At 34.3% G+C, this 10,846-nt stretch overlaps 1 pseudogene; it reads right to left on the minus strand.

The window, feature by feature from the left end:
• Positions 1-7,634: 7,634 nt before the first annotated feature.
• On the minus strand, positions 7,635-8,737 carry LOC101334200 (mesoderm-specific transcript homolog protein-like; annotated as a pseudogene).
• Between the last annotated feature and the right edge of the window lie 2,109 nt (positions 8,738-10,846).

A 10,846-nucleotide genomic window follows, 5' to 3' on the forward strand; every position in this document is an offset into this window, starting at 1 on the left:
TGAGAGTCCGCCTGCCAATGCAGGGGACACGGGTTCGTGCCCCGGTCTGGGAAGATTCCACATGCCGCAGAGCGGCTAGGCCCGTGAGCTATGGCCGCTGAGCCTGCACGTCCGGAGCCTGTGCTCCGTAACGGGAGAGGCCACAACAGTGAGAGGCCCACGTACTGCAAAAAAAAAAAAAAAAAAAAATTCTATTGAAATATATAATTTACTTCCTTTTTTATCAACTGTCATAAACACCAAATTCCTCTGTGTTTTTTAATGGTAATATATTGAATATAATTGAAATATAGTTGGTTGGAAAATTAGACATTTATACTCATCGAATTTAATAATATGTTTTTCACACGAAGATCACACTTATACCATCTTAACAGTTTATTGATTTGCTCATGTAGTTGGTTTACAATATGTATGTGTATGTGTGTTCCAATGTTTTAAAAAGGAGATATAAAATTATATAGATGTGGTGAGGAAAAGGTTAACTATATTTCTTGTTACCTTCTGGAACAAAGAGAAATGAAGCAGGTGATGTCTGCCAGTTTGGTTGAAGCTATATTTTATAAACTGGAATGGTCACACTTTAATTAACGGCTATGCCCTGCATTTAGTAGAAAGACTAGGAATTTATATATAATGCATTCATCATGCTTTCACAGAAAATGAAAACCACAAGATAGTATAGAGAACACAATATATTATGAAAAGCCAGGTAATTTTTCTACAAGGGGTGAAGAGTAGGTTGTATACCCAGAGCTCAAACTTTTGCAACAGTCCATACATGCAGCAAATGACACTGTTTCAGTTACTATGAACAGCTCCTTAGTGCAATTCATCTTTATGTCATTTAGTTGTCTTAAGTATAAACCGTAGGCTTTTAACTAAAACAATTACATAAGTGTACCAGGGAAAGAACAAGCTGATTGCATGATCTGGGGGGTGGGACCAAACGTTAAAAACTAGTTCATTGACATTTTCAAGTAATTATAGGAACTATTGGAGAAATTTGTTTAAATGATTTCATGAATAAGATTTGAAACACTAAACAACCAATTTAAAACTTTTTTATGTTACTGAATTTTAAAGCATATTTTATAAATGTCTCTTGAAGATATAGTTTATCTTATAAATAAACCACCTCATTTTAAAGTCAAACTCCTCATTAATCAATTTTAGCCCTAATACTCTTATTAGATAATAAGAGGCATGTTCAGGGTATGGGGAAAGGAGAGAATGTTAACCAAAATTCAGTTAAAAGCATTTTCTTATTAATCAGTGAGCACAAAAAATTCAGCAAATCATTTATGAATCAAAGAATGGGAATTTAGAAGGTCTATATCTGGACTTCTCACAAATAAAGGAATCAAGATTGTATCACTAGTGTTTTTACCATGAGCAATTAGAAAAATGGAATTGTCATCTATTTTGATCGGGAATATCAGGACTGTTTCTGTATGGAATATCAGGAGGTGAACTTGAAGTAAGTCAAGGATATTAAGTTTGAGATTCCACTTAGTCAAGTGGACATATCTAATAGATAATTATACATGAAATTTATGATTAAAGTGAGAATACAAAATCACTGATATATATATTTAGGAGTTGTCATCATGCAGATGGTATTTAAAGCCATGAATTGCATAAGATCACCAAGAGACTAGTGTAGAAAGACAAAAAAGAAGATTCCCAAGTTCTTTTTGTACTAAGAATTCTTAAACATGACAATCTACTAATAAAGAAAAATGAGAAGAAATGGCCAGTGAATTAGTAGGGAAAAAAGAAAGAAAGAAAGAAACACAAATTATGGTGTCCTGGAAGCCAGCTAATTAAAACATTTCATGAAAGAAGAGTTCAACCAGATCAAGCAGGTTGTGGAACACAGAGTGACCGTTGGATTTTGAAATGTACAGGTAGTTTTTAACCTTAATAAGCCTGGTGGCAAAAGTTTTATTGGAGTGGGTTTGGGGAACTATGGAAGAAGAGAAACTAGAATTGTATATGTGGATAATTTTTTGTGGAGTTTTGCTATCAATCAAGTGAAAGAAATAAGCTAATTGTTACAAGGGAAAATAAAGTTAAGAGAGGGTTTTTGCTGTTGTTTTCTTTTGTTACCTAGTTAGTTTTAAATATGGAATAAATAGCAGCAATTTTGTATGAAGATGGGAAAGACTCAATCAGTAAAGGGAAATGAATTGATAATATAAATAACTCGATGCAGTGTAGCTGCATTAGTGCAGCTTCATCTGATGAATTCTTCTAAACATATAAGTGAAAATAAGTGACTTTTGAAAGGTAAATTAGGTGAATATTTTCTTTTAACTGATAGTTTATATTGTTCACTGTAGTTATCTTTACACATCTAAACTACGATTTCCCCATGTGACAGTTACATTGTTTGGGTGATAAATCAGTGAGTAAATCCTCATTCCTCTTACCGTAGTGACTGTACCAGGTAAACCAAGCCTAAAATAATTGGTGCATGGTATACACCTGCCTAAAGGGATTAAGTCCAATCATTGTTCATTCAGTGCAAAGCTTGTTCTGCATAAGATGGTCTGTTAATTGGAGACCTGTAATTGCTGAAGCCATTTGCTAAAGTGGGAGAAGCCAATCCGAAGAAGAAGTTGATACAGGGGAATCACAAGCTTAGAGAATTTTAAACAAAACATGCCAGAGCATTGAACAAACTGTGTCTAGGAATTTTAATTATATGAGTCAAAACATTCTCTCAATTGTTTAAATAAGTTTGAATTGAGTTTTCTTTTACTTGGAATTAAAATTATCTTAAATCAGTGATGGGCAGAAAAGCAAACCCAAATTTACATAGTGGGCACTTGCTAATTATGCAGTGATGGTGATCCAAGTAAATTGCTCTCTGAGAACAAAGAACATTGTGAACTGCTAATTATGCCTGAAATAACAAAATTTATGACAATTTCCTACAGTCATATTTTTTTCCCTACAGTGGCTAAAGGGACAGAGAAAAAGAAAGCTGTTTCTTGGCTGAGGATAAAAACACATGAACAAAAAATAGAAGAGTTTTATCTAGTAAAGAAAGCATTGATTGCCCTGGAAGACAGATACAGGTCATAAACCTTACTTTTCCATTCTGTTTTAAAAGTCTTTTTTCAGTAGATCTTTTAAGTGAAAACTTTAACTAGATGACTTTTCATTCCATTTAAATTTAAATAGGCTTTGACACTGAGTAGGGTGTTGTTACTTATTGCTATTGATTTTCATTAATAAGCCACTGCTTTTAGCAAATTCTAATGTTAGCATAGTTTGACAACAATTGCAGGATCTAAGAAATAAGGAACATAGCTTGCAGATGTACATATAGCTTTCAGAGGATTGACGCTCAAACACTTAATTCACTAGATGTTATTAACCACATATATGTGCTCAAAACTATATAGTACATGGAATTGAAAACCGAAAGAACAAAAATTCCTCACTGAAAGAAGTTTACAGCCTAATAAAATATCAAACATACAAGCTTTAAAAATATTCCAAATGCTTTGTGTACTAGATGCATTTAAAAGAAGCATGCTGGTCATAATTGAAAGAACACTTAACTTCTGCCTGATAAGGTCAGGTTAACCTACAAAGAGACGGACACATTTAAAATGAGACAAAATATAAGTAAAAATTCATTAGGGAAAAAATCAGGAGGAAAATTTTATTTGTTGTCATTAAACTGTACTCTCCTCCAAAGCATGATAATGACAGTCATAGTTTTATCTCTGAGGTCTAGCATTGCAATGGTCACAGAGTAGATGCCTCATTATTGTTGCTTGAAGAATACATGGATTGCATGGAGGGTAATTTAAAATGCTAGAAAGAGAGGGGGGAAACACAGAAAATGCATAAGAAACTTAGAAACTATTGTGAAAGAACTATGGCTATTGTGTGGTGCTGCAGATAAATAGAAAGTTGATTGTACTAGAACAGAATATTTTTGTATTAATGAAAATTTATGACAATGCATAATTACGACCTGTCAGAACATGAAGCTCATGCCATGGAGAGTCTTACAGAGTAGGTTAATTAATGTTGATTTTATCGTTTAAATAATGAGTAGCCATTGGAGAATTTTGAGAAAAGATGACATGATCAAAAATGCTTATTACAATGACTACATGCACAGCATTCTGGAGTGCATTAGAATGGTAGAAAGGTTAAAGGAGGGAAGAACATTTAGGAAACTGTTGCCAGAAAAGGTATCACTGCCTAAGCTACAGCAGTGACAGTGAATCTATGCAGAAGGGAAGAAAGCCTGAAGTATATGCCAATTTAATAGTAAAACAGTTGGAGCATGTTGATTTATTGCTACAGTGGACAAAAGAGATGGAGCTTTAAGATGACTTCCAGATTTTCAACTCGTACAATTGAGTCGATAGTATATTCTTTACCACTGTAAGTACACGAAGAGATGCACATGTGTGAGAACTGGAATTCTATTTGGAGTTTAGGACATAAATCAATAATGTATCTAAAATATTTCAGAGGTAGATTTTACAAAGTAGAGACGCTTTCATAAATCCTGAAATTATTTCAACAGTGAAATCTTTTTGACATGGTAAGAAAGAAAATCATCATTTTTGGCTATTTGTGCCCCTGGAGTGCTGCAAGGCAAAGTTTGCAGAACAGTTTTAATTTTGCTAATTTTCAACTGCTTTTAGTATATATTCATTCATTAACAAATATCCTGCCTGAGAAAAGGCTCATCATCAGATAACATACAGGAGTCTCCTTTTTATGCTCCATCTTCTTCAGTTTAAAAAAAAAAAGCTTATAACTTAGTGACTAAACTGATAATTTCAAATATCAATGTTGGGGTTGAGGAAGTGAGCGATAATCACTGAATAACAAATTGTTGTGAAATACATGTGGTTTCCAATTATTTACATTAAAAAGAATTCAAGGAATATATATTAGAGTTTCAGCATATAGCACAGAAAGAGAGAAATAATTGAGTGATATTGTCATAAAAAACTTTTAAATTTTTTTCTACTTATTATTTTCAACCAGACTTGTTAGCAATTACATTATTTAAATCAAAACAGCTGATGATGCTGTATTCTGTCTTATTCTTGCAGGAGGCAATAACATTTAATATGTAAAATAATTTGGAAAAGAGACCTGCTCATCACAATAATATGCAGTTTCATAATTTTATATTTATATTCAATAATTATTTATCAAAAATGTAATATGTCTGATGTATACTAATTCTAATGATGCCTAATCCCAGAAGATGCATTTAAAATTCTTAGACACACACACACACACACACAAAAAAATTCTTAAACACATCTGGTCAGAGGACATTACAAAATATTTTCAATTTAAATTTATATCTATACTTAGAGGATATAGTTGTAGGGATAGCAGTAAGGATAAGTAATAAACAGATATTGTTGAAGATGATAATAAAATAATCCAAAAAACTTTAAGGTATAAAAGCATATTATATTAGGATACACTTATTTGTAGAAAGTGTAATAAAATTAAAAATTTAAGATAAAAAGAAAATGGTGTAAAATACTCAATTTTAAAAGAATCTTATTAAGTAATAGGAGTATTATCAATCTGGCATTTAGAATTGAGCTTGTTCTTTCTAAAACAACAAATTACTGTGAATTACCATCTCCAAAAGTCTATAAGCAGTGTTCCTATTCCACTTATTTTTATCCCATATCACAATTCTTACTAAGTGTCTTAGTTATGTATTATTACATAACAAATTATTCAATTACCTAGTATCTTAAATTAACAACAATTATTATTTCACAGGTTCTGTGGGTCAGGAATCTAAGTACATCTTAGCCAAGTCTTTTGAGTGTGGGTCTTACTGATGGAAATCAACTCAGAACTTGACTGGAAAGGATCCACTTCCTAGATGACTCTTCTATTTGTTGGATAGATTTAGTTTCTTGTGGGTTATTGGACTGAGGGCTCTGAGGCTCACAAGCTGTTGACTGTCCCTCTGTTCCTAGTCATGTGGGGCTTTCAAAGATCATCTCACAGCATGGCATCTTGCTTCATCTGATCAGGCAAACAAGAATGCAAAAGACAGTAACAGCAAGAAAGAGAGAGAGAGAGAAAGAGAGAGAGAGACAGAAAGTCACCTACTTTTGTAGCTTAATCATGAAAGTGATATCTCATCTTTTTTATTGTATCCTATTGGTTAGAAGCAAGTCATTAGGTCTAGCCCACACTTAAGGGATGAGCACAAAGGCAGGAATACTGGGAGGGAGGGGTCATTGGGAGCCATGACTAAAGCTGCTTACCACACTATGTCTTCAACTGATAGATGTTTAAATGAAGTTAACTCAATAAACATTGATTGGGCATCTGCCATGCACCAGGATGGAAAGAAACAGAAATTAACATAACTTTATTCTGAACCAAATGCAATCTTTACATTTATTTAGTGTAAAAAATGTTACGGTGAATCATTTTGGCCCTAGACATATAAATATTAAACAGAAAAGCTAGACAATACAATTGGTTTAGAGATTTCATATTATCATATCAAATTACCTTTGCCAAAGAGGTGGGAGAATGTTCATGGTGCCAGTTCTATATTTTTTTTTGTCAAAATTCATTTTTATTAATAGAAAATAAACACTTATTCCAGTTGTTATACTTGAAGTTGCTAATAAAAAAATAAAAAAGAATTTAAAATCACCACTCAATAATCCTGTTTTAACTAAGACAATGAAACTATGGCTTAAAAAAAAAAAGTATTCAGCACCATTTACTCATAGAACTTTCAGACTTTGTTCTTAAAGTTTCTGGAACTTTCCCATCTGTAAAGTACAGGAATTGCTGAGCTACATGAGGAACCCTCTCTGGGACAACCAACGAGAAGTTAAGCAATCAGTATATATTCAGCCTGGTAACTTGGACTGTACAACGATCCCCTCCTCTCCACTCTGGCTCAGGAGGGACATGCTTCTAAGCACTGAGGTATGATGAGTCCGACTGTTATTAGCTGGAAAGACCAGTTCTAACAGCAAATAACAGTAAATCTCTGGCACAGAGACTACTGTCCTTAATGTTCTGTGATTTTAGGAAATTCTGTAAATGGCTTGGCTTTACCTCAGTTTACTCAGAAATGAAACATGTTTAATAAGGTTAAAATACTCTGCTAGAGTAAGTGTCTGCTGGTTTAGTGTCCTTATAAAATACATACATAGTACGTGTAGGTAAATCATAAAGTATAATTAGAATATTGCATTATTGAAATGAAAGTCTAACAAAATGACTACAGTTAGAAGCAGCTAATCAAACTAAATCCAAAGTTATGACAAGGGAGACTCATTCTCATTTGAAGCTGTGTCACTTAGAGAATTAAAGCCATTCAAGGCGAGGTGAAGGTGGCACCTTTAGATAATTCCAACCAGGGCCAGAAATTAGCATTTCTAAATATTTCAGAAAAGTCCATGGAAGTGTTTCAAAGACTTTTATGCAAAAGAATGTCTGTCTGTCTTTCTGCATCAGTAAGTAGTAGTGCCCATCAGAATTCCCTATTAACACAAAGACAAAGGCAAGTCCATACACTTGATCAGATGTCAAAGGAATGGGAGGTGGACTATTAGGTCACCCTTAGAGCTTCTGCTGGCTTTTTACTATATGCTGTTCATCAGTGTGAGTCAGGTGGACTTTTGTGAGAGAATAGTGTTTGGTGGCCAGGACCTCTTTTGGGCATTTCTTGCTAAGTGGAATACACAACAGATAAGGGAATAGGGGAAATAATACAGGAAAGCTACTCTTTCCAGCTCAGAAGGAGTTGATGAAGCCCATATATGCATTCAAGAAGCCCATGGGATCCTCTAGCTGTGGACCGCGGCAGCGTTTTCCTGTACAGCTCCAAAAACTCTGGATAGGGATTCACTGGATCCAGTGGCCCATAGATAAAATGAATGGGAATAGATACAGAGGCAAGAGCTCCCACCCAGCGTCTTCTAAACTTTTTCCTTTGATTGATGTACTGCAAGAGACTGTCAATAACCAAGTTCCCGTCATTGTTGCGTATCCCTGACCACATGTCCCACAGTTCAGTCTCAGAGGGTCGGGGGTATGGCCCAAAGACCGGGGTGAGACCTTGAGAGAATACGAAGAAGTTCATCAGTCGCGTGAGGATGGGTGACAGCATGTCTCCATCTTTGAGAAGCTTTTGGAGAAGGAGAGGATGGTGAGTCTCAGGAAATATACCTCCATTCGACAGACAGAGACTCTTGATGGTAAGCTGACCAGATCGATTCTGCTTGAACCTATAGAGCAGCTCCTGAGCAACAATATCCCCATAGTCATGAGACAACAGTTTGATCCTACGGTTCTGGAGGCCCAGATGCCGCAAAAGAGCTTCCACGATGCTGGCCTGCTCGAATATGAAATAGTGATGTGGTCTCGGTTTGTCACTGAAGCCAAAGCCTAGGAAATCAAGGGCAATCACTCAATGAAACCTGAGGGTCAGACCTTCGCAAATCTTGTACCAGTCATAGCTGGACGTTGGAAAGCCGTGTAAAAGCACAACTATATCTGGACTTCCAACCACACCCACAGAGTCTTGGTAGAAGATACACAGTCCCTTGTAGGTAAAAATAAATTTTCTTGATGACTTCCATGAGTGAAGAGCAGAAGAAAGCTGGGGGGATGGGGGGATGTACAGATAGGCTGCAAGCAGGGGCACAGCCAACAGCCCCACCTGGACCCACCACTCCTTCATCCTGATTCAGGTAAGGCCTGGTCTACAAGACTCCATGTTTGGGGACCCTGTTGCACATGCGCTTCCTGCGGCCAGAGCTTCTCCGCCTCTACGGCCATACCACCCTGAATGCACCTGAGCTCGTCTGATCTCGGAAGATAAGCAGGGTCGGGCCTGGTTAGTACTTGGATGGGAATTTTTTTTTATTTTTTATGATGAATAATTAATAGATATGATTATTTTAATAATGTTATAATAATGAGTATAATAGCTAATGTGTACTAATATAATTAATATAATAGTTAATATTTGTTAATATAATACATACAATAGCTAATATTTATTGAGTACTGACTTTGTCCTAGGTACCATGTTAAGTACATATATATATATATTTTTTAACATCTTTATTGGAGTATAATTGCTTTACAAAGGTGTGTTAGTTTGTTTTATAACAAACTGAATCAACTTTTGGGGAAATTTTAAATCCACAAGAGACAGCCAGAGAGGTATCAAACAGTTAAGGTTTTTCTTTTTTTGGGGGGGTGCCTTGTTGCGCCATGCGGGATCTTAGTTCCCCACCAGGAATCGAACCCGCGTCCCCTGCAGTGGAAGGACAGAATCTTAACCACTGGACTTCCAGGGAAGTCCCTTGAAGAGTTAAGTTTTAATGGAAGAATTATCCACAAACTATTAGGTACTTCAGCAATTATATTTCAGTGTCTTACTTAATGGTTCAGTGGTTCTAAAAGTGTGGTCCAGGTACTCTGAAAATTTTTTCATAGCTTCTGCCTGTCTAAAATTATTTCCATAATAATATGAAGATATAATTTGCCTTTTTACTCTCATTCTTTAAAGAATATATAATAGAGTTTTCCTGTGATCCAGTTGACATGTATTGTCAAACATTAAAGATAATAGGCTAAATATTTTGAAAGATAGTTATCTTTCACAAAAATATTTATGTTAACATTTAATATGCTTGTTATTTTAAAATGAAAAAATAAATATGTTACTTAAATTTCTGTTTTAATTTTTAATATGGTAACTATTGATAAATGTAATTGACATAAACTAAAGCTCTTTGGGTTTGTTAATAATTGTTAAGAGTATAAAGGATTCTAAGACCAAAGTTTGGGAATAAATAAATTAGACAATTCTTAAAGCACCAGTGGGTTTCTAAACAACTTAGATGAAAAACACTGTTTTGAGAAAAATAAACTTATATTATTAGATTTATTTTCTCATAATGCAATGTGCTTTAGTTAAGTTTAAAATTCAGATGTTTCACTTCAATAAGCAAAGGTATTCTTGGAAAGTGGCAATCATTTTTTAAATAAGAAAATCATTTTGAGTGTGAATATAATATCAGTGTCCCTCATTAATCACAGCAAGAATATTTACTACATTAATGTAACTGGAAATATTTAAAAAATATTTCCCTATCTGAGTAAGATTATAAAAACAAGATCATAATTATATAAGAAAAAACAGTATGAGGGCAAAGTATAATGACTTCTAATGAATTTTAGGTGTACATTTTTAATAAGGCTTGCACTTCATCTTTTAAAAAACTGTAAGGACTGTAAATGGAATGGGGGCAGAATTATACTAGTCTACTCTTCTGAATATACACTACTTCTTCACCATATTTAAAAAAAATACCCTCCAGTATCTCTCATAATATATATTTGGAGGATTCTTTTCTTTAATAATAAGTTTTAATGATATGCTATGGTAGAACATTATCATCAATTGGTATTTTAAAAATAGGAGCAGAGAAAGTTATTATACTTAGAACGGTAGTGTTTCATTGATGTAATATAACAGAAAAGCCCCAATGACAGATAAAAAGTCCAAGTTCTATTTCACTTTATTAAGAGCCACTGAATTTAAAATGGGAACAGGACCAGCAACAGATAACAAATTACAGCTCAAATAAATTAAAATGTTAATTTTATATTTCTCTAATCACAATTCCATTCAAGATCATTCTCATTTGCCTCATTCCAGGATCAGCATATATAATTTCATTATACAGCATAAATGTGAGAATAGTTTTTTGTGAAAAATCCAGTTTAATAGTAGATGAACCTATAAAATAATACTTGCCTCCCTCAAGCACCTAGT

The sequence above is a fragment of the Tursiops truncatus genome, chromosome 17, assembly GCF_011762595.2.
Source record: "Tursiops truncatus isolate mTurTru1 chromosome 17, mTurTru1.mat.Y, whole genome shotgun sequence".
Taxonomy (NCBI): Eukaryota; Metazoa; Chordata; class Mammalia; order Artiodactyla; family Delphinidae; genus Tursiops; species Tursiops truncatus.